Source organism: Chanodichthys erythropterus, chromosome 13 (assembly GCF_024489055.1).
Source record: "Chanodichthys erythropterus isolate Z2021 chromosome 13, ASM2448905v1, whole genome shotgun sequence".
NCBI classification, from domain to species: Eukaryota; Metazoa; Chordata; class Actinopteri; order Cypriniformes; family Xenocyprididae; genus Chanodichthys; species Chanodichthys erythropterus.
This window is the reverse complement of record NC_090233.1, coordinates 29647352-29672204: the sequence shown is the minus strand read 5'-3', so window position 1 is coordinate 29672204 and position 24853 is coordinate 29647352. Positions and strand designations below refer to the sequence as shown.

At 41.8% G+C, this 24853-nt stretch overlaps 1 protein-coding gene across 3 annotated transcripts in view; it reads left to right on the top strand.

Moving 5' to 3' along the window:
* camkk1a (calcium/calmodulin-dependent protein kinase kinase 1, alpha a) overlaps positions 1-24853 on the top strand; it is a 102636-nt gene that overhangs the window by 4286 nt on the left and 73497 nt on the right. The window contains exon 1 of one of the 3 annotated variants that reach the window (XM_067406908.1): positions 8276-8667. The exons of the other annotated variants lie outside the window; for them this stretch is intronic. The gene's annotated coding sequence lies outside the window, so the exon portion shown is untranslated. Of the gene's footprint in view, positions 1-8275; positions 8668-24853 lie in introns of those variants that run through there. 3 annotated transcript variants of the gene reach the window in all.

Here is a 24853-nt window from a genome sequence, read left to right as displayed (position 1 = left end):
GGAGATGTTGACAGACAGTGTTTTGTTTCGGTTATCTACATCGGCAGTGGTCAAGCGAGGCACTTGGCGTGAACACTGTTGCAGTGCTGCTTGAACAATGCAGTTGGTTACTTTAGTGTGGAGAGGCGAAGGGGCGGTTTCTTACTCTGAGAGCCCCCTTCTGTCACCCTGATTGCACTATATTCACTATGGTATAGTCGAATAATGTAGCCAGAAACAACGCTTGTGTTTTTCCACGAGTCACAGGTTGTGCAAGAACTGAAGCCCGATAAATGGACACGAACCGTTAAACATTATAGTTATTTCTTTATATCACGATAATTTCTTTTAATATTGTGTTACGTTATAATGACTTCAAAAAACAAATAGTTGTTGGCAGCGAGGTAAAACATATTATTTGAATATAATTCACAATTTTATGACTTCAAGAAAGTTATGAAGTAGCTAGCTTTTAAAAAAATGTCACATTTAACATAGTAAAGAAGATAACGAAACAAGAGTGGTTGAAGTGTGATACAGCTGACAACACTGGATGTACTGTACACTAGAGGTGTAATTTAGGGTGTGGGTTGGGGGGTGTTACCATAGTTACGTATTGATTTTTATGGGGAGGATGAAGAGAAATTTTCCATACATTTGAATAATTTGAATAAAAGTTTTTGCACTTCAGATGACCTTCAGTAAAAAGAAAAATCTCCAGCCACTTGAATGAAACAAGACTGCAATCAATACAAGCAATTCAGCAAGAAGATAGAGTCAAGCGATGCCTGCAGCATAGTATAGTTTACTTTATTACAGTTTTATTCAGTTGATTTTATTACAGTTAAATTCAGTCTGAATGTTCTCGCTCACACTAAACTATTGCCCACCCTGCTTGAAAATGCAGCTTAAACTGGTATCTGTGTTTTGGAGCTTGGTAGTTCGTAAGCTCTGAAATAGTGGAACATGTTTTTATTGTTTATTTAATTTTTTGCATATAGTCTATCTTGTGAAGGGGCAGTCTACTCAAACAGGGAGCATTTATTTTCTTTTTAAAGGGGACCTATTATGCAAAATTTCATAGTTTTTGAACATATTTGTCTGTAGTGTGTGTACACAACCATCATATTGTGGTAAAAATCCATCCACTGTTTGTTATTTTCCTCATAAATCTGAAGCAGTCACTGCATCTCATTTCAAAGGCTGCGTCCTCTAGAGGTTATATCTGAAGGCTGCATGTGTCATCGAGGCTGTCTCATTTAAAGGGATAGTTCACCCAAAAGTGAAAATTCTATCATCATTTACTCACCCTCAAGTTGTTCCAAATCTATATAAATTTCTTTGTTCTGTTGAACACAAAGGAAGATATTTTGATGAAAGTTTTTAACCAGGCCACTTTGGGGCACCATTGACTTCCATAGTAGGAAAAAAAATACTATGGAAGTAGGGCTGGGAGATATATCGCATGCAATTGTCACGCGCATTTCGTCAGTAAAGCCGGTAGCCTGATTACCGCTAAATCTCCATCACCTGCCTTCAAATGGAGCGGCATTTAATAGACAGAGCCGTAGATCACTGAGAAGCCACGCCATATCGCGTTCATTATCGCAGATATCGACTTCGATAATGAACGCGATATTGCGTGGCTTATCAGTGATCTACGGCTCTGTCTATTAAATGCCGCTCCATTTGAAGGCAGGTGATGGCGATTTAGCGGTAATCAGGGAACCGGCTTTACTGACGAAATGCGTGTGACAATTGCATGCGATATATCCCCCAGCCCTATATGGAAGTCAATGGTGCCCCAAAACCGTTCAGTTTAACACATTATTCAAAATATCTTCCTTTGTGTTCAACAAACAAAGAAAATTATACAGATTTTGAACAACTTGAGGGTGAGTAAATGATTTTCATTTCTGGGTGAACTATCCCTTTAAGAAAGGTAACCGTTAGATTGCAAAGTAAGAAAGAAATTACAGTATTTTAAACCTCACAAGGAATCACAGTCAATTTTAATAAGTTTACTTTTCTTAAAAAAAGACCTTCTTGATGTGACCTTCAAATGTGACTTCCGGAGGATGCAGCCTTTGAAATGAGACGTAGCTAGTGTCTCAAAACAAGTCGTTAAGGAATATGCTCCAATGTAACGTTATATTTGATGGATCCGAAATGGTCAATATTCATATTCATGCATTTCTATTCATATTTATTTTAATCATTTGTGGCTTATGATTTATCAGTTTCACTTTTGATTTCCTATATTTATGTACTTCTACTTTACATGTTAATTCACATCATATTTTCAAGTATTCACTTGTGATTGTACCTTTATGGTTAATCTTATTTTATATTTAAGAGAGTATGCTCGTTATGTTCAATTGTTCTTCAAGTGTTCCAGTGTGACAGGTCACGCTGACACGTTTGTGGTTAGACATTGGACGCCTGCCAAGTACTGTAGAAGTGATGTTTTTCAGAATTAACCATTTGAATTTGAAATTGATCAAAATATGTCTGTTATTATTCCTGAAGACATTTAAAAGGGTAAGATTTGCAAAATTCCCAAAGGGGGTCAAAACAACTCTTATATCTATTTTTGACACTGGGTAAAACCATTTAACCTTTTCTTTTAACAAAAACATCCGTTTGTGTGGGATGTAAATTTCCCTATATGCTCATGGTATAAAGCTGACCGGGTCATTGATAATTCAGCTTTCTTCCCTCCTTTGCTCTCCTTGGCTTCTACTTCTTGTCTCTTATCTGCAAATGTCTTAACTATTGCTCTTTTTGATCTTCATCTATTAGATACAATACTCTGGATTTTACAATACTCTAAATTTTATTATTAACTATTGACTGCTTCTTTATGGTTGTTATTTTACCTTTTGGTTTTATTAAGTATTTTCATTATCGATTAAAGTTTGCGTGTGAGGCTAAATTTAATTGTAATGAATAAATAATTTTTCATCAGCTTTATCTACTGCCTGGATCTCATTTTCCCGAAGTTTCTGCACCAATATTGGAACAGGTCACGCCCAAGACTGGCGACAGAATCTGCCGTATTAGCTTACGGCTAATAGAGCATTTAACAGCAGTATTCAAATAAGAAATGTATTCTTATTAAATGATTAGTTCTCTTTTCGCTTACACTGTATGTCCTACAACTTCCCTATTCAACTTACGGAAAAATGGAACTGGCGCTGCCTTAGTTCCGTAAGTTGAATAGGGAAGGTGTAGAACATACAACGTAAGTTTTTTGAAGAATACGGAATTCGGTCTGGCAGAAGCGCAAAGCGAGCATTTGTGTTTATAAAGCATATACATTTTAAATTTTTTTTTAGAAAATGACTGATCGCTTCGCTAGATAAGACCCTTATTCCTTGTCTGGTATCATTTAAAGCCCTTTGAAGCTGCACTGAAACTGTAATTTTGACCTTCAACCATTAGAGGTTCATTGAAGTCCACTATAAGGAGAATAATCCTGGAATGTTTTTATCAAAAACCTTAATTTAATAAGTGCTTTTCTGTTTTTCTTTTGTTGTTTGATTCATGTTAATAGCAGTGCAGCTTATACAGCAGTACATTTAGGCTGCTGTCACTTTAAAACAGATCTAATATGCAGATCTAATATATCTAATATGCAATTTATTTCCCTGCTGTTTACATTCACAGACAAAACTGACTGTGTTTGTGAACTGACATAACCTTGTGTGTATTTGACAGTTTAAGTGCAATAAGATGTGAAAGAGAGCTTAGTTTAATACTCACGAGATGCGTGCCATCTGACAGACAGCTTTCTGTGCACGTGCTTCAGAATTGTGCGCTCAGAAAACCATATATCAGAAGTTTAAAGTGATATGGCTTTAAAATGCATGCAAATAATAACTTTCATTATGACAAAGAACTGCAATGTCACGTGAGCGAGACATAATCAAAACCAAACAGATGTTTTGTTAGTTTTTGGTTAGTATCCGAGGCACGAGCTGTAAAGGCTCCACCCTCTTCTGGATAGGGGATGAGGACCAGAAGCTTATTTTTTCATTTAAAGATATTACATCTCATAAAAAGGGGCGTAACAGGTCCCCTTTAATACCATTTATAGTTTATGATAATAATTCGATTTTTTAAAAAGAAAATCACTGAAAAATCTTTAATTATATAATGTGAAAACCCCCATGATGTCTTTGTGTGTGCAAACCGATTTTTTAGGTTGCTTTTGCACCCCCTGATTTATGTCACTTGTACAGAAGGGTTTATGAAATGAAACTGATTTCAGTACAGACTTTAGGGAGTGGAAGATAATATAGGGATTGGTCTAAATTATCCGGGGTTATAAAACAATACTAGGATACATTACATGCCATTGACCTGTTGGATTGGTTCTGTAACACACACCAAATTGCTGTCCCTTCTGCCTCTGTAAATCTAATCCTCATTGACCGTATTGATTCTACTGTGCTTGAAGGATTTCTCAGTATTGCCAACTAGGAATGCCATGAAACCGTCATTCATGGGGAATAGAACAATGTGGTTAAATACAGTTGCTTTACTGGTCTTACTGCATAGCTCTATCTCTATACTGATTTTAGAGTACAACAGGCATTTCTTTTCTGCTTTAATTGCCAATTAAGTGGCTGCTCTCCAAATGTAAGCTACTAGATGCAGTATTTATCATATTTAGTGCACCATAGCCAGCCAGTCACAGGGCCCGCCGAGATCTGGATGTGAGAGAATAATTCAGAGGTTATACATCTACTGGCAGCACTTCAGCCGTGCTCAGTCGCTCCTGGTGAGTGTGACAGAAGATGCAGCGAGCTTCCTGTGTCTCTGTGTGAGTGTGTTAAACTGATAACAAATAATCAGCCTTTATTAAAATGCAAGGAAGAATTAGACTGATCTGTCAGTCAGTATGTTGTGAAATATATGCTGACCAAAGGGGTTGAGCTGTGAGTGCAGACAGTTTGTGGTAGTCTCTTTGCGAATATTTTACTAGAGACATCATCTCTTTCAGAACAGTGTCTTGCAGACAGCTATATGAATATTAATTTGACACCATCATTCTTACTTAATATGACTACAGCAGTGGCAGATTCATTTTGTACAACATCAGCACTACTACACTATCTTTCTTCACAGGTCTGACAGTTGTGTTTATAGGCTTATCAGATTTGAAAAGCATCCAAAATTTGTTTCTCTTTCCCTTCTCATTGTTACATTATCATTAAAGTAGGGTGACCATATTTTGATTACCGAAAACCAGGACACTTGGCCCAGCAATGAGATACTCAAATGATACTCAAAGTTTACTCAAAGATGCCTTATAATTTAAATACATTTAAAATATGCCTCCTCTGTATGGATTGAAAATTGTTATATTACAAAATGCTATCCATAACCAAAGACACAAATTCAGATAGGCTTACTCAACATGTTTTATTATGACAAGTTTAAAAGATAACGAATTAAATAATGATAGAAATAATGTCTCTTCTGTATTAGAAAAATAAATACCTAAAAAAATACCTCTGCTATATTGGCAATCCAAATTTAACAAAAATAGCTCTCACAAACTTACAAAAACTAACAACAACAAAAAAATCTTTAGTTTTCTTCATCCTTGTTTTCCTCTTCATCCTGTTTTTCTTCCTCATCCTCCTTGTTTGGCCATTTATATTTTGCTGTAGAGCTGATCTTTTCCAGCAGTTTTTTGTTGCCTAACAAATAAGCATTAGCCTGACTTCGTCATACTCATATTCTAGGCAGAATGTGAGTCTGATACTGCTCCATTGCACTTGAATTATGGGGCGTGTCTTAACCGAACCAGTAAAAAAAAAAAACCTCTGCACTCAATTGGATAGACCTACAACCAATCAGAGCAACGCAGTAAGTGACGTATGTTGAACTTGTACTTAAACTTTTGCCGAATCCCGTTGGAAGGACGGCAAACACATCTTTCCCATCGACAAATTCATTGATTGCGGTTCTTTGTTCGTATTTTAAAATGAATGCGCTGTCGATTTCTTTTATTACAGACGTGATAGCGGAATCTAAACATCTTACTTCTCCAGCTGCAGTCATCGTTGGTGAAAACCAATTCAACCCAAGCGCTCTTTGATGACGTGGGTGGTTACGTAACCGCAGATAGCCTGTCCATCATCGATTAAAGCCCGCCCTGGCAATATGATTGGCTCGGCCTTCTGGGAGCCGAGCATAATTACTCCACAATGGATCGAGTCCAGACCGAACTTCCCGTCCAAAAAATGTTGTGGGCTGGCACCCAGGCTAAATAAGCATATACGTTCTAAAGAAATTTATATAGGCCTATCAGGTGTTACATCGCAAGGTACAAAGGAAGAGCACAACGAGCTGAACTCATAGTAGCTGAAGGTTGCTCTGCTGTTACACAAAGTATGTTATTCAGTTACTTACAGACGAATGCACAAATCATGCAAACTAATGAAAACATTATAAACTGTTACCTAGAAGTAGTAAACAACTGTAGTTTGGGCATAAGTCAGCCACGACGCTGAGAATATAGTTACCTTTATGGAATAATCCACTAATGTTTTGAGATACAATGTGAACTAATATTCTCAGTTGCACATGCAATCGCGCATGTCTGCGAAACTCATTTATATTAATGTATGCTCCGCCTTCGGAAACCGAAAATCTCAGAAACCGAAAATCTCGTAACACCGGTCAATTTAATGGCCCAATGAAAAACAATGAAAACCAGGACATTTTCACAAAAAACAACCAGGACGGCCAGGACAGGACGTGAAAACAGGACATTTCCTGGGAAAACAGGACATTTCCTGGGAAAACAGAACGTTTGGTCACCCTACATTAAAGTCGACATAAAACTGTGTTTGCGACCCTTTTTTATCTCCGTAATGTAACATTGTAGTATAGCGCTTTATTGTTCTGATTAAGAGTGGTTTTTCCAAATAGCTCAGTTAGCTGTTAATTTATTAACTGAAGGACGACAGAAAACACAAAGAAAATGAAATGTTTAATTTGACCATTTTAGCTTCAGTTAAATTATGTGATATGCAATTTAAATTACATATATTTTCATGATTAAGAAAAAATGACTGTAATGCAATATTCTAGGATTCTGTGAATGGAATGATTCTTGCATTACAAAAAGGTGTTTCTGTGTTCAACAGGATGTTCAGGGAGGAAAAAATGTAGGTTGGGACTTGATTTTATCCATCAGGAATGCAGTGGATTGTGAAAAGTGGGTGTTACATACTAGAATGTAGCCGGACCTGAATGTGGGTCTGCTAAAAAATGCCTAAATTGTTATTATTGATTAGCATTATCCAATTGCCCACCTCAGTGATGCCAATTGACCATTTGCTGGGAGTTTGATTGACAGGTGATCTAACCAATCATAATGCCTAATCTGCTGTTTTGTCCAATAAAGCAGTCAGGGTAGTTAATAGATTAATGTCAGTGGACTTAAACTTGGAAAATTGGTATGTACAGATGTCTTTCCGTGGTTGAAACAACATTCCTTCTGATGTTCATTCATGAGGCACTACAGCGATCTGTCATGACACAATAAAGAGCCACAAAATGGTATTTGTTGTTTAAATTTCTTTTAAAATTACAAAATTTGAAATTTGTTTGATATCAAAAGTAACCTGCTATCTTGTCTGTCGACTCGTTGTGTCCTCTTTGCGCAGCAATTTATTTTTCACTGCGTAAGAACATGATGTGTGGTGTGAGAGCGGCATGGTTTGTTGGACCTAGCAACAGTAACTAAAGGAGGCGGGTCTTTGTGAACGGTCAATTATAAAAGGATTGATGAGATTTTGATGATAATTGACTTTGTAGTCAGCATGAAATGAAAATTGTTATTAATTAAATGTTTTTGATCGTATTGCGAACAACTCCATATACGTTTCATTTTTTTAACTCGTAATTTTTAATCGAAATGTCAGCACTTGATTTTCAGGTGAAATGACAGACGTATCTAGTCTTCTCCAATCAATAAGTCCACTTAAACCCCGCCCCTTTCTTAAATTCAACTTCATACAGATGTGCTTATTTTTGATCAACAATCAACAGCTAGAAGCAATTTTTTCTTTTTCGATAATCATTTTCACTCCGATCACAATATAGAAAAAAAATCCCTTGCTGTGTCTTCTGTAGCATTGCGACGTCGTAAGGACCAGTAAATTGTGCAAAGAAAAATGTTCATGTTGACTTTAGAGGAACACAACATGCAGCAATGTTTTATCCTCTTTGTTGTGTGCAGACTTGTCTCATAGCCAGGGGGAAATTGCAGCAATGTCACCTCTGCTTTGGGTTAACTCTGATTCAGCAATAAAAGACACTAGAGAATACTGTGTTGTAGCGTAGCACTCCTCCTCCTCGGTGCATATGCAAACACACACACTCACACATCTCACCTCTAGTTCCTCTTCTCTGCTTGTGGAGCGTGAGTGAAGCCGTAGTGTTTACTACTGTCAGAGACTTGAGAGACAATCAGAGAGACGTGAGAGAAGGTGGGGCGGGGGCACAAAAAGAGAGTTGATGAGGACCTTTGTTGTTCTCCTGTCACATATTTCTGAGGGTGGGAGAGAAGCACGGAGAACTGGAGTGTAACAATGTGCCATATCAATGTAAGGAGGCAAGAATTTTGAAGAGACTGAGTGAAAGACAGAGAACAAACCCTTGAAAGTAAGTGTAGTTGGGACATTTTGAGACATTACAAACAAACATTGAAATTATCAGTAACACTTTATAATAAGGTTAAGTAGCAACAGTGAATGTTATTTTTAAAGCATTTTTGATTGTTATTGTCATTTTCTACATATACATTTTTAACATTTTAAGTTATATAAATTAACATAGGATAATGTATTGTGAAAGAACATGAATTAACAATAGAACATTTCTAAATGAACAATAACCTGGATTAATTATTTCCGTAAACAATTGCTATTCATTGTATATGCTACTAACGCATTAACTAATGTTAACAAACTGAACCTTATTCCAAAGGGCTAGCTTTATCCAATTAATATAATTAGTTACAAGCTAGTCTCACGATTTAATATAGAGCCATATGAAAATTAATTCAGATCCTGCATAATGCAACAGGATGTCTGTTTGTCTTAATCAAATTTTAATGTTTGGCATGTCTGTGATAGGCCATTTGTTTTGCTAGATTTTGCTGTTCAGACTTCAGCTCTGCACAATAATTTCTTGCAAGATGTTATTCTGATCAGCAGTGAACTAGAACAAAGCTCGCAATCACCACCCTGGTATTTTGTATAAACAAGAGTTGTGTGTGATTGCGCACGTACTGAAGCATAAGTCTTTTATTCCTGCCGTTGTCATCTTTTGATGAAAGCCGAGATTACTGTGCATTTGTGAGGTGAATTAGTCTGCTTACAGACTCCACATCATGCATCCTTTGTAATCCTTGACTTAATTCTATAGCTCAGGCTTTGTGATCTCTCTGTGTATTGAGATAAAGACACGGGTCTTTTGTCATCAGGGGATCTGCATCAGAACTCCAGTTATGCAGCCTATCGACATGCTACAGTCATACACCTCACTCTCATCCCCAGTAATTCCACCATGAGTGTGCAGTAAGACCAGGATTTATGCGTGGGTTTCTGTCATTGTATTTGAAAAATGTACAACATAATCTCCTTTTGTTCAAGTGTCCGGTTTCACAGATGAGGCTTACGCCTAGTACCAGACTAAAATGCATGTTTGAGCTTTTTTAACTGAAAGCAAGTTGCACTGATATATCTTAAAATATCTTAAGATGCACCGGAGTAACGTTTTTTTACACATTTAAAAAGTGCTAATTTAACTAAGGCCTAATCCTGGCTTTATCTAAGCATTGTCTGTGAAACCAGACCAAACCTGTTAACTGTCACCCCCACTTGACTGTCAATGCACTATCCAAACTTAAATGGTTGTAATTCAAGAATACTTTGGAGTATAGACATAAGTCTGGTCTTGTTTTTAAAGATGAAATTTGGCAGATTATTGTAGAAGTGAAATAACTTATGTAAGTGAAACAAAAAAAGTTATAGAAGTTTAAGTTTATGAAAATGTAAAATGTAAAAATATAATATTTTATATTTTATATAAAATATATATTTTACAAAACAAGTTTTACTCTAAAACTGCAAGGAAATCAAAGCCAAAAATCTGAACAAGTTGTGTTCCAAATTTCAGGTTGATATCTCAAAAAATGAGCTTTCAGTAAGATTTTGTTTGGGCGCAGTACCACACTTTTTCACTAGATGACAACCAAGCTCCATTACTGACCATATAAAGGTGTCTCCATTTCCATATATGGTTTGAGTGATCTGAACCATATATTTCCATTATTTTCATACAATTTATGAAGTAGACATCATATATAGAAGTAGTATGGGAAGTTTGGCAGAATTTGATATAAATTCAGCCTCTAATAAACATAAAAATAACATGTATGTGGGTTATAGATCGCTGCCACAATCATAAATGTATTTTTTTTTCTATTAAAAACATTTTCGGACTTTTTTTTTTTTTTCAAAAAATTGAAGGGATGTTATCTTTTGGCATGAAAACAATATGTTTCAACCAATATTTAATGATTTTTCATGTTCATCGCTATTTCAAAATAAAGGTCTGAATATGCCTTATGAGTATGAAAATATGCTTGTTGCAAATTGATAAATTACTGCTCCTCTGTAATTTATTTTGAAAATCAGTCACCAAATATGTAAACTAGAGATTCTAAGCTTTCAAATGATATATAGTTTGTCAAGATTAGTTTAGGTTTAGTAATGGCTGTGGGCCCACCGGTGGGCCCATGACAGTTAACATGTCCTAACAATGTAAAACTTACATAATGGAACACCTTATTTAGGATTATAAAATGCATAGTTTTAATTCTGGCTTCTAATTGGTCATTTCTCATGGTGCAAAATAAAATACAATACATTGCAGTACAAAACAGCTACTATATGTGACCCTGGACCACAAAACCAGTCATAAGGGACATTTATTTGAAATTGAGATTTATCATCCAAAAGCTGAATAAATAAGCTTTCTATTGATGTATGGTTTGTTAGGATTTGAAAATATTTAACCGAGAAACAACTATTTGAATATGTAGAATCTGAGGGTGCAAAAAAATCTAAATATTGAGAAAATCGCCTTTGAAGTTGTCCTTAGCAATGTCCTTATCAAACTCACAAAAATACATTTTTGATATATTTACGGTAGGAAATATACAAAATATCTTCATGCAACATGATCTTTAGTTAATATCCTAATGATTTTTGGCATAAAAGAAATTTTTTTTCTATTGCTACAAATATACCCATGCGACTTTTGACTGGTTTTGTGGTCCAGACAGGGTCACATGAACTGCAAAATATAGTTGACACCCCGTTTTGTCAGGTTCTATTTTTTTCTATTCTCTAGTATTTGATATTTAAGACCCATTTGACCCATTTTAAGAATTAGACACTTAATGATTGTAAGGCCGATTATGAATGTAATTTGATACTTAAGATACTTTAGACTGATCATGCCCAAACATGCTGAGTTCAGTCTGTGTTTGTTTATATTCATTGTGTAAGTATTTAAATCTGCTTCAGTCTAAGGAAACTGTCTTTGTGTGTTAAGCTCAGTCTTAGAATGATTTAGCTAGTGTGTCCCCGGCTTTATTTGCACCATCAATATTATTTTAGCACTCTGCTTTATGTATAACCATACTCCTTTGTCATGCAGTCACTGTGTATGCATGGCCTTATCGCTTATTTTGAAATAATGCTGGCAATGAGAAAATTCTTGTAATTCTGTTAACAGTTTTAAAACAACAAAGACGATCTCCTATTCTTAGTCAGTCCTTATACTGACATAACAGTGTGATTCCTCCCCAGGCTCTTCTGTGGAATAAGGGATTCCAGAAACCTTGAGGTTTGTTGACGCATCTTCCACTGTATTTGGTTTAGTGATGCTTGAGTGTTTTTCCTCAGTATACATATGAGAATAATGCAGTCATGTAGGTCTCATCAACTGCAGTGTGTGTACGTGCGTGTCTGTGTCTAATTATCCATTACTTTCCTGTATTTTGCTTTCAAATAAGGCTTGCTCACATATTCTTTAGAAAGATTGAAAGATATGCTAAACATTCTTTCTGCTTTTGTTATATTTGGGGTTTTTTTTCACCTGTTCCCAGTTATGTTTGTATCTTGATTGTACAATGCAAATCTAAAAGGGTATGTAAACCTCCCCAAGCAGTTATATGGAATCAGTCTGTAATTGTACCTGCACGGCAGAGCCAGAGCTTCTTTAACCTGGTGCTTATCAGTTAGCTGTGAGATTGTATCTAATGTTCTTGAAAAGGCCACAGATATACAGTTTGTGTTTCTGCCTCCTGCTGGGTGTGTCAAAGGGCACAATCACATAGTCTGTCCTTTCTCTTTGGCCCATTTACACCTGGCATTAACATGCATTCCATATCCAGATAATATCTGGATGTTCTTTAGCTGCATTGTATTTATCTCTACTTACCTGTGCAAAATGGAGAGCGGTAGTTACATAATGCATCAGAGGCTGTGCTCATTTACCAAATTTTAAAAGCATTGGGGGAATGATTCATGAGGCTTTTCGTCCTTTTGACAGATAAAAAAATAATATCTACTGCTTGTTTTTGATAATAAATGGCCAATCACACGTCACTTTTTGTTACGTTGACTTGGCCAATACTGAGCTGGCATTCTGACGTAGAACCTGGAAGTGCTGCAACGTAAATTGCATTGGAGAATGATACAGAAGGGAAGATATTGTTGAATAAAGTCATTATTTTTGTTTTGTTTTTGTACACAAAAAGTATTTTCATCGCTTCTTAACATTAAGGTTAAACCACTGTAGTCACGTTGATTATTTTAACGATGTCTTCACTACTTTTCTGGACCTTGAATGTGGTAATTTCATTGCTTTCTGTGAAGCATAAAAATATCATAATAAAAAAATTTACTGTTTTTAAAGATTAACTTAAAGCTGCAGTCCGTGATTTTTCCTCTTTGTCGCCATCTCTTGTTTGAAACCTGCAATTGCAGTCATATGCGGAACAGTTATCTGTACGTGCGTTGTGTGTCGGCACAGCTCGTCAGCGCGGATGAATCTAATGCTTGGAGACGAATGGAGACTCAGGCAGGGATCCAATTGTGAGCTTTCATTAAAAGTGAGCATGGTTGTACAGGCAGGGTCAATCAGGAGCAAACAGGAACAGCAAGGGACAGGCAGAGTCATAGTCAGGGTACAGGCAGCAGATCGAAGCAGGCAGATATGATTCACAGAACAGCAGACAAGGCAAAGGTCAGGACAGGCAGCAACAGGTCAATAACCGGTAACAGATAGGCAGACAGGATAGTAAACGCTCGGAATTGTAACAATGTTAACAAGACTTTGCGGTGAGGTGGTGTGTATGGAAGTCCTTTATAGTCCTGGTAATGAGCTGCAGCTGGGTGCGGTGATCAGTGTAGTGTGCTAGGCTGTATGTGGCAACAGGTGATTGGTGTGGAGTGAACATGTGACGGACAGGGAGGATTGTGGGAAGTGTAGTCCGTGAACTGACAGGAGCAGACGGTGATCGTGACATATATTGTTCTCAAATTGTTATTGTTAACAACATCAGCATTGCGTGACTATGTATTTAGTGTGTATTAGCGTTACCTGTAGATTTCAATTTCTGTATCCGCTCAACAGTCTGAAGCCTTTTGCTTTTTGACTACGCAGTTGTCACAGATGATTGTCATTTGGATCTTTCTGGATTACAATCCGCCATCAAAATGATAAGTTTAATTATTTCAGCTGCTGTGAGAAAAGGCTATAAATGATCCGCTACCAGCAGCATCCTCACGTGATAAAACCGGCTAGCCTGGACAGGACTCCTTCTTTCTGTTTACGGACGTGACGTAATGACGCACAGAGGAACTGCTGCATGCTCGAATTTCCCGCGGAAATCCACCATGTCGCTCTTATTATAAAACATTATAGCTTACCGTTGTGAATCGAGCTAAGATATGGAGATAGTTTTGAACACTGGCTGGTTATGTACTTGCTCAAAAATTGATTTTGGATCATTTTTAACCAAAAAAAGTTACGGACTGCAGCTTTAAGGTAATTTACATTAAATGCACTTACATCAGCTGATATATATCCAGTAGGCCTATATCAACCTACACTGAAAAAAAATTTGGTACAGATATATCATGCATCCTTATCTCTACACATTAATATTTACACCAGAATCCACCCCTGACCACCTCTGAAAAGTTTAGATTACAAAACCACTAAAAATACATGTTAATACCAGGTGCAAAGGGGGCCTATCTGTCTTTGTGAGGTAAAATTTAATTAAAAGACCAGTTCTGGGTGGCGATGTGTAGTGCGAAAACAGTGTATCAAAACAAAAAGCAGGGTTTGTAATGTATCATATTCACTGTGATGCAAGCAGGAAGACGGTTTCATGTGAGCTCAGTGGCAGTGTATTTTTGTCTGTGTGTGGAGTTAAGAACCTTACTATCAGCCCTGCGCCCCACTAGTCACTGTCTCCAGGCTCTGTGTTCCTTTAAAGAGAGAGAGAAAGAGAGCGAAAGCATCAGAAGTTTGTGGAAACACTCGGATTTTAACACATTGCTAATGCTAATCCCTCAGCCTGAGGATTCCCCCAAATATTCATCACCATTATGCATGCATGAGAGAGATAGATAGATAGAGAGAGAGAGAGAGAGAGAGAGAGTGGGGGTGTAATGGAAGGATAGGGTAAGAGAGAGATTCAGTATGCTAATGAGGTTTAGGCCATTCAGTTTGCCTCACTTATAGTACATAAGTAGTCTTTTAAAACTAGTGTAAGGTCAAGTCAGTAGAAAGCCAGATCAGTTTTAATATGTAAAAGTAATGTTAAAATTCAAATTAACTGTATTTAAAGCTTTCAGAGAAAGTCAGTGAAGCATTTTGGTTCTCTGTCATTATATGGGTTTTTCAATTCATGTGTTGAGTTCAACATGTTCCTGGGTCAACATTTTTGTTGATCCTGGAGTAACATTCAAATCAACCAATCAGATTTGAGGGACAAGTTTACAGATTATGTCAAGTTTAGGCTTAAAATCATGAATTGGTGCTTCTACATCAGTACATTCTACATACAATCTATTATTTCCCTCTGATTTTTGGGATAACTTACATAGGTTTAGGTTTAGGGGTAGGAATAGGGTTAAGACTAAATTTTCAGACTAGAATGTTGTTCCAGGATCAACAAAATGTTGACCCAGGAACGCATCTAACTCAGCAATATCAGGACGTGCTTTATATGTCACATATTAACCTGTTTCTATGCTACAAAAAATCTCACTGGAAGTTATTCATCATGGGTACTTTTCGCCTATGGTTTTATGAATACTATGCATTTGGACATACTACTCAGCTCACATACTGTACTGCTTTTAGCATGTAACTATATACTGTAGCATGTGAGTAGGCATATTCTGACAAGAGTCACTTGTCACCATAATGTAACCTGCAGTAAAAGTCACAAATTCTCCACCACAGACTGATGTCACGATCGGTCGGTGTAATGAGCCGCGCGACGAAAGGAATGGGGAAGTAAAACAGTCTTTAATAAATCCACAAAGGAAAAAAAAATACACAGGAGGTTGCAGGAGATAAATGTGAACACAGCCACTTTAAACACGGATGATACAGGACAGAATGAAACTTGGGGCTTAGATACATGGGGAACGTAATCAAGGTGAACAGAAACGGGTGTGTGGAAACAAATTAACAGTCAGGGAAACTAACTAGCAACTCAAGCAGACAAAACAGGAACAGAACACAGTGAAAACAAAACCAACACAGAACATACTCGTTACAACTGGACAGTCTGTCTCCCAGACAGCAACATAGTATGGTCCAGATCCGGCCCACATCTGGTACATGTGGATTACACATGGATGAGTGGAGTGATACAAAACTTTACTTTTGTTCAGTGAAATTGATCAAAAGAGACAGTAAAGACTTTTACTTTGTTACAAAAGATTTAACAATTGTAGTAAATGCTGTTTTTTAAATTTACTTTCTATTTATCAAAGAATCCTAAAAAAAAAAAAAAAAAAATCAGTTTTCACAAAAATATTAAGAAGCATAACTGTTCCCTTTCGATACTTCACTCGTACTGCGTATGGGGAAAGGTCTCCCTTTTTCCCCGCTGCTGAAGCCTTTTTCAATAACGCAGTGTAACTGCACCGTCATTGGTTCACTCATAGACAAGTTGTTGAACCAATGGCGGCGCGGCATAGCTGCGCGGCCTATGGCGACAAAGCGCGCGAATATTCCCGCCGAAATGGGCGGGGTATAGGGCTATATAAGCAGGCGTTTCGCCATAGGATTTTAGTGTTTTCTCCTTCAGCGACGACATCTACTTCTCTTCGCTGATCTCCGCCTGAAGCCGAAGAAGCTCGCCGCCTTCTGCTCTCGCCGCCGTCTGAAGAGGCTCCCGCAGCGGACTCGCCTGGACTCGCCGGTGGAAGAAAGCGCCGGCGCCCTCGCGGACTGCAGCTTCTAGCGCCGTCGCCGAGCCGCCGCCTCCCGCTTCCCGCTTCCGGCCGCTTCCTGTGCGTCCCCTGCCGCCATCCGGCGCGCCGCCTGAGAGCTTCATCCGCGGCTTAAACGCCGCTCTAAAAGAGCGATTTCCAGCGGTTTTCACCGCTTTAAGAGCTTCCGCGGCCCTCGCCGCTCTAAAAGAGCCACCCAATTGCCGTTTTCACGGCAGCGGCGTCTCACGATGCCCCGCCACTCATGTGGTACTTGCAGGGCCCCCTGCACGACGACGATGGACACAGCGAGTGTGTCGCTTGCCTGGGCAAGCCCCACGCAGACGGCGCGCTCGCTGGAGACTCATGCCCGCACTGCGAGTGTATGAGTCTCGCTTCCCTGCGCTCGCGGGTCGCCTTCTTCACTGAGGGCGATCTCGCCGCTCGCGCCCTCCCGTCTCCTTCCTCCCGCGGTCCGGCGAGGAAAAGACAGCGGGGTAGAGCGACTCAGCGCCAGGAGTTGAGCGAGCTCACGCCGGCCCAGCCCCCGCGTGCCTCGCCCTCTCCTCCCAGGGAACTCTCTCCAGTTCTGTTCTCTCGCCCTGAGCAGCGTCCCTCCGCAGAAGCGAGTGACCTCGTCTCATTCGGGGGAACAGACGACGAACAAGACGACTCCATGTCTCTTGCGGCTTCCGAAGCGGAAGGATGGGCTGGCGAGCCGGAAGACCCCGCTCCACCGCCTCCCTTGGAACCCATCGAGCATGGCCAGGGCATGGATGCCGAGCTCTTCCGCATCCTGTCTAGAGCCGTTGAAGAGCTGGACCTCGAGTGGGCCCCTCCAGAGGAGCCGTCTCGCAGCCGCCTGGACGAATGGTTTCTGCCAGGCCGCCGCCAAGCACCTCGCCAGCGTTCAGCGCCCTTCTTTCCTGAGGTCCACGAAGAGCTGACGAAGTCGTGGCGCGCTCCTTACTCTGCCCGCCTCCACACTACGCACCGCTCCGCCCTCACCGCCGTCGACGGCGCCGAGGAGAAGGGATACGAGCGCTTGCCACCCCTAGATGAAGCGGTGGCTGCTCACCTCTGTCCTCCCGCGGCTGTGGGTTGGAAGACGAAGAGGGCCCTTCCTTCCAAGCCCTGTCGGACCACCTCTACTCTGGCTGGACGGGCTTACACCTCGGCGGGCCAAGCTGCCTCTGCGCTCCACACCATGGCCATATTTCAAGCATTCCAGGCCAAACTCCTCCGCTCTCTGGATGAGTCTGGAATCGACGCGCCAGCCTTCAAAGATCTCCGCAGCGCCACGGATCTTGCCCTGCGAGCTACGAAGGCTACGGCCCAGGCCATCGGTCGTTCCATGGCCAGCCTGGTCGTGTTGGAGCGCCACCTGTGGCTCAACCTAACGGAGATCAAAGACCTAGACAAGACGGCCTTCTTAGACGCCCCGGTCTCGCCTTCTGGTCTCTTCGGGCCTGCAGTGGATGGCTTCACTGAGCGCTTTACTGCCGCGCAGAAATCGTCTCAGGCTATGAGGCATTTCTTGCCTAAGCGCTCCAGCTCCGCTTCTGCGTCTAGCCGCCCCAGGACTGCGCCGGCTCAGCAGAACAAACCAGCCCCACCTGCAACACAGGCAGCGCCGCCCCAGGAGCATCGCCAGCGCTCGCGCCCTGCGAAGCGCCCTCCCTTCCCGAGGCGCCAGGGACCCCGGCCCAGGATTGTGCTGGACCCGGTGCCTCCGAAGTCGTCCTGATTCGTCGGACAGGAAGAGGATGGGGGACCGTCCCGTTACGACCGGACCACCCCAAAAGCTCCCACGGGTAATTTCCCCTCCGCCTCGTTTATTTCCGGGCGTGGGAAACATACTCCAAGTGACAGCTGGGCCCACACCTGTTGCGCCCACTCCAAACGCCGTTTTCACGGCGGACAAATTTTTACCTCATCACAAAAAGAGCAAATTTCCTCTTCCACCCCTCGCGGTGTACGACCCTCTCAACGGCGGTCTGTCACCCAACATTATTCAACCCCTAGCCACTCGGGCCGAGGCCTGGCAGGCCATCCCCGATGTGTCAGAATGGGTCATGGGGATCGTAAACCAGGGCTACTCGCTCCAGTTTGCACGACGGCCCCCCGCTTCGCCGGGGTGCTTCAAACATCGGTCAATCCGGACGACGCTCATGTCCTCCGGGCCGAAGTCATGTCGTTGCTGGAAAAAGGAGCTGTGGAAATGGTTCCTCCGTCAGAGAGCGAGACAGGCTTTTACAGCCGCTACTTTCTGGTCCCCAAAAAGGATGGCGGTCTCAGACCCATCCTAGACCTCAGGCTTTTGAATCACTCCCTCATGAGACGGAAGTTCAAAATGCTGACGCTGAAGCAGATCCTCGCGCACATTTGCCCCGAGGACTGGTTCTGCTCGCTGGACCTGAAGGATGCGTATTTTCACATCCAGATAGCCCCCCGTCACAGACGATTCTTGAGATTTGCATACGAAGGGGTGGCATACCAATATACGGTCCTGCCCTTCGGGCTGTCTCTGGCTCCCCGCACTTTCACCAAGTGCATGGACGCGGCGCTTTCCCCTCTGAGACAGATGGGAATCCGGGTTCTGAATTATCTCGACGACTGGCTCATCTTAGCCCGTTCGCGAGACGAGCTGGAACGCCACAGATCCGTGCTCCTCAGCCATCTACAATGCCTGGGTCTCAGGGTCAACTTAGCCAAGAGCTCGCTATGCCCCACTCAACGAATCTCGTTTCTGGGAGCAGTTTTCGACTCGGTCCGTATGACGGCAGTAGTCTCGCCAGAGCGCGCCCCGGCAATTCAGCAGCTCACGGCATCTGTCACGAACAAAGCCTATCTCCCTCTGAAGTTTTTCCAGAGGCTGCTAGGGCTGATGGCTTCCGCCTCCCCGGTGCTGCAGCTAGGCCTTCTTCGGATGCGGCCTCTTCAGTACTGGTTGAAGTTCCGGGTTCCTCCCAGCGCATGGCGGCACGGCCGCCTATGTCTCAAGGTCAATCGGGCCTGTCTTCTAGCCCTGAAACCTTGGATGGATCCAGTATGGTTCCAACGCGGAGTCCCTTTACAGGCGGTCTCACGGAGGACGGTGCTCTCAACAGACGCCTCCAACTTGGGCTGGGGCGCTGTGTGCGAGGGCAGACCGGCCTTCGGCTCGTGGAGCCACGAGGAAAGCCATCTACACATCAACTGTCTAGAGATGCTAGCAGTGATGAAAGCCCTTCAGTTCTTTCAGGCTTACTTGACGGGACGTCATGTTCTAGTTCGGTCAGACAGTATGACGGTGGTGTCATACCTGAACCACCAAGGCGGTCTTTCGTCCAGCCGCTTATGCGCTCTGGCGAAACGTCTGCTGGAATGGGCTCTTCCGAGGCTTCAGTCGCTCAGAGCGACTCATGTTCCTGGCAGGAACAATCTGGGTGCGGACATGTTGTCACGGAGCAACATCCCCTCCGACGAGTGGATGCTCCACCCCCAAGTGGTCCTCACGATCTGGGAGTTCTTCGGGAAGGCAGAGGTAGACCTCTTCGCCTCAGAAGACAACTCTCATTGCCCAACATTTTTCTCGAAGGAAGTAGATGCTCTGGCCCACACATGGCCCAGCACGCTCCTTTATGCTTTCCCTCCGATCGCACTGATCCCCCAGGTCATCAGGCGTATCAGAGAAGACCAGCACAGAGTCCTTCTGGTGGCCCCGCTCTGGAGGAACCAGGTTTGGTCCTCAGAGCTATTCAGGCTCTCTCTAAGAGCCCCGTGGCCGATTCCCCTGAGACGGGACCTCCTCTCTCAGGCAAACAGAACAATCTGGCACCCACAGCCGCAGCTCTGGGCTCTGCACCTCTGGTCCCTCGATGGGAGCCGACTAGCCTCCCCGAGGACGTCCTAAACACCATTTCTCAGGCTAGAGCCCCATCTACGAGGCGCCTCTACGACCAGAAGTGGTCAGTCTTTGTTGATTGGTGTTCAACACGCAACATAGACCCTGTGGAGAGTGACGTATCTTCCATACTGTCTTTCCTCCAAGAACGCTTGGAAATGGGGCGCTCCCCTTCACGCTTAAGGTTTACGTAGCAGCCATTGCAGCATTCCACGCTCCTATTGCTGGCCAATCGGTGGGACGAAACGGGCTCGTGATCCGTTTTTTGAGAGGTGCTAGGCGTTTGAATCCTCCTCGCCCTCTCACTATTCCCTCCTGGGACCTCTCGTTGGTCCTCAGGGCCTTGAAAGGAGCCCCATTTGAACCAATGGGTTCAGCCGACCTCAGGCCCCTAACGCTAAAAACCGCTCTGCTACTAGCACTAGCATCGGTAAAGCGTGTTGGCGATTTGCAGGCCCTCTCCGTGAACCCTGCGTGCCTCGAATTCGGGCCTGGTGACTCTAAGGTCGTTCTGAAACCTAGGCATGGCTACGTCCCTAAAGTGCTCTCAACTCCGTTTAGAGCTCAGGTCATCTCGCTCTCTGCTCTTCCTCCCTCGGCGGACGAACCAGAGCTGCAGCTACTCTGCCCAGTCAGGGCATTGAGGACCTACATAGACCGATCACAGTCTTTCAGACAGTCGGATCAGCTCTTTGTTTGTTTTGGCGGCCGCACCAAAGGGTCTCCGGTCTCGAAACAACGCATTTCCCGTTGGATAGTGGATGCTATTAACCTGTGCTACTCCTCACTGGGCACTAATTGCCCCATAGGAGTCAGGGCCCACTCCACTAGAGGAATGGCTTCCTCGTGGGCTTGGTCCAACGGAGTTTCCATCCAAGACATCTGTGAGGCGGCCGGCTGGTCTTCGCCGTCCACCTTTGTCAGGTTCTATCACCTCGATGTCCCGACCTTACAAGCTCGGGTCCTGTCGGTGTGATTAGCGGCTTCCAACAGGTCCCGCTTCACGCCACCATAGGAAGTATCTTCCTTCAGTGTAACCATGGGTTCGGTTAGGCTTTGCCTCCGCTTGTCCTTTTTGCCCCCCTCTGGGTGGCCAAATGCAAGCTATATCGTTCCCAGCCGTGGCACAGCGTGGTTGAATTCGTTCCCCATACGCAGTACGAGTGAAGTATCGAAAGGGAACGTACTCGGTTACTAACGTAACCTCGGTTCCCTGAGATACGGAACGAGTACTGCGTCACTTGCCGTGCCACGAGGCTGCGGCTCAGGGTCGTCGCTTCAGTCGATTGACACTGAAATCCTATGGCGAAACGCCTGCTTATATAGCCCTATACCCCGCCCATTTCGGCGGGAATATTCGCGCGCTTTGTCGCCATAGGCCGCGCAGCTATGCCGCGCCGCCATTGGTTCAACAACTTGTCTATGAGTGAACCAATGACGGTGCAGTTACACTGCGTTATTGAAAAAGGCTTCAGCAGCGGGGAAAAAGGGAGACCTTTCCCCATACGCAGTACTCGTTCCGTATCTCAGGGAACCGAGGTTACGTTAGTAACCGAGTACGTTTTCAACTTGACTGCTGAAATTTCAGCTTTGCCATCACATGAATAAACTATATATTACACAATATATTAAAATAGAAAACATAGTTATTTTAAAGTACTATTTTTAAGTACTATTTTCTGGTCAAATAAATGCAGCCTTGGTGAGCATAAGGGACTTTTGAAACATTTAAAAATGTTACACAACACAAGACTTTTGAGCGGTAGTGTTGAATGCATAATTTTTAAGATGTTGTACATAATCCTAATTCTTTGTTTTTTAAAGGTGCCCTAGAACGTTTTTTAAAAAGATGTAATATAAGTCTAAGGTGTCCCCTGAATGTGTCTGTGAAGTTTCAGCTCAAAATACCCCATAGATTTTTTTAATTCATTTTTTTTAACTGCCTATTTTGGGGCATCATTATAAATGAGCCAATTCAGGGCTACTGGCCCTTTAATTCTCGTGCTCCACGCCCCGAGAGCTCGCGCTTGTCTTGAACAGTGCATAAACAAAGTTTACACAGCTCATATAACCCTCAAATGGATCTTCACAAAGTGTTCGTCATGCATGCGGCATGCATGCGTCAGATTATGTGAGTATTGTATAATGTTATATTGTTTACATTTGATTCTGAATGAATTTGAGGCTGTGCTCCGTGGCTAACGGCTAATGCTACACTGTTGGAGAGATTTATAAAGAATGAAGTTGTGTTTATGCATTATACAGGCTGCAAGTGTTTAAAAATGAAAATAGCGACGGCTCTTGTCTCCGTGAATACAGTAAGAAACGATGGTAACTTTAACCACATTTAACAGTACATTAGCAACATGCTAACAAAACATTTAGAAAGACAATTTACAAATATCACTAAAAATATCATGATATCATGGATCACGTCAGTTATTATTGCTCCATCTGCCATTTTTCACTATTGTTTTTGCTTGCTTACCTAGTCTGTTGATTCACCTGCGCAGATCCAGACGTTACTGGCTGCCCTTGTCTAATGCCTTGAACATGGGCTGGCATATGCAAATATTGGGGGCGTACATATTAATGATCTGGACTGTTACGTAACAGTCTGTGTTATGTTGAGATTCGCCTGTTCTTCGGAGGTCTTTTAAACAAATGAGATTTATATAAGAAGAGTTTGAGACTCACTGTATGTCATGTACTGAACTCTTGTTATTTGACTATGCCAAGATAAATTCAGTTTTTCATTCGAGGGCACCTTCAAATAAATTGAGAGTAGTTTTGAGCCTTTGCAGGTGTACTTGCAACAGCAGGAGCCTCCTGTACACGGACTGAATCATAGGTTTCAGGTTTCTCTGCTCAGACAAGATTGATTTGCTGATTGAGACGGCGATCTACAGATTGTGGGACTGTTGTTTTTGTTGTTGTAATGTTCAGTGACAGGTGAAGCAACGGAAGGAGCAGATGGCTCATGCCCGTGTCCCATTCTTATTGCTCAGTGTGAAAATCTGTCATTAGATCATCTCCGGTCCATAAAGCCCTGTATCTTATTTCATTGTAGCCTTGTTGTCATATGACCACATTGACAGTCTTGTATTCAAAATCTCAAAATTTGAACCTAGAAAAAAATTAAACATATTATTAAATGAAAATATGTAAAATAATAATTTTATAAAGTAGAAATTTAATAATAATTAATTAAATTAATTCATCCTAATCGTTTTGCTGATAATATAATTTGTAATTAATTTAGAAGCATTTTTTTTCTTGTGGTCTAAGACTGCAAATCTTTTTTCTGTTTAGTCCTTGCAAGTTAAGTTTTTATTTAGTTTGACCTTTTCTCTTTGAATATCTAAAAGGCTTTACTCTGGTTCTTCTTGAGTATTTTGTGTCAGAAAGCACAGGTAGAGAGGAAACTCAAGCCTCTCTGTGGGAGCTGCTTCTCGCTGCTTCTCACTGCTAAATGAGATGGCCAGATGAAACGGCAAAACTTCATTACTTTAGTGCTCTGTACTCAAACCTATTAGAGCGGCCAGCGTTCAGTGGCTTTCATATTAGACTTCAGATTAAATCTACTAAAATTGCCTTGGTCGTCTCACCGTGTGTACACAGGCCAGGCTTCACTGCAGGAGTTATGGAGAGGGATATGTTTTCACCAACCAATTAATCACGTCTCTAGAGTACAGGGTTTGGAAATAAACAACCCCCAAAGCCCTCAATCTGGAGACTAATTCTTTCCTCAACAGATGGCAGGAGCTCGTAAACACATTTTGAGGGAAACTTTGAGCAAACCTTTGCATTGAGGAAAGCTGCTAAACAGTGACATAGACAGCATAGATGTACAGATGTGACAGCAGGGAGTTTTAGCTAAGAACGCACAGGTGTTTTTCTTCACCCTTTTTTAACTTTTAGCTCATTAACAGAAGGAAAATCAGTTTAGAAGGGGAAGGACCATTTTTTTGCAAAAAAGGTATGACTGTGAATATTTGGGCTTACAGTGAATCGATTCAAAAGAGATTTTTGCAAATTTCAAACAATTTTCTTCAATACCCAATTCAATTTGATTAGCAACTTGACACTATGGCATTTGTGCATGGAACAGAATTTATTTTAAGGGATAGTTCACCCAAAAATGAAAATTCTGTCATTGTTTACTCACCCTCAAGTTGTTCCAAACCTGTATGAATTTGTTTCTTCTGTTGAACACAAAAGAGGATACTTTGATATTTTGAAGAATGTTGGTAACCAGACAGTTGACCGTAGCCATTGACTTCCATTATATTTTTTTCCTACTATGGAAGTCAATGGTTGCTGTCAACTGTCTGGTTACCAACATTCTTTAAAATATCTTATTTTCTGTTCAACAGAAGAAAGAAACTTTGGAACAAACAACTTAAAGCGTTAGTTCAGCCAAAAA